The sequence below is a fragment of the Galeopterus variegatus genome, unplaced genomic scaffold (assembly GCF_000696425.1).
Source record: "Galeopterus variegatus unplaced genomic scaffold, G_variegatus-3.0.2 Scaffold9969, whole genome shotgun sequence".
NCBI lineage: Eukaryota > Metazoa > Chordata > Mammalia > Dermoptera > Cynocephalidae > Galeopterus > Galeopterus variegatus.
The window spans coordinates 1-500 of NW_007736080.1; positions in this window are offsets into that span (position 1 = coordinate 1).

Below are 500 nucleotides of genomic sequence, written 5' to 3' on the forward strand. Positions count from 1 at the left end.
GGGATAGTTTTTCCTGTTGTATGCTTTTTACTTTCTTCATTTTAAAGAATGTGGAACCGTGTCATTGATGGGGGGGCATGTGCTGTCTGTCTATGAGTCACTTTCAGGCAGTCAGTGAGCATCTAGTTGCATTATAGGTAGTTCATGATCATGAGTGCCCACAGTGCACCTTGGGTATGATATTGAAGTTAAAATAACCTTAACCACCTTTATCTACCCTGGCTTTTCTTGCAAGACAGAAAATTAAAAATATCTTTAGTCATTTAAATTTTCTTTTGGTCATTGTGTTCTATTTGCTCTTTTGAGCAGATTTAAAAAGATCACGTAGGCTTCTCTGATGCATTAATATTTTAATTACTTACTTTTGTCTGTTGAAATGGACACCATGAGGCAAATCAAGGTGAAAAGGATTATTTGTCTTCACAAAATACCAACGTACAGATGCCCCAGATGACGTGCTTTGCCATATAAAATGTCTCTGTTGTCTTAAAGTCAATTCC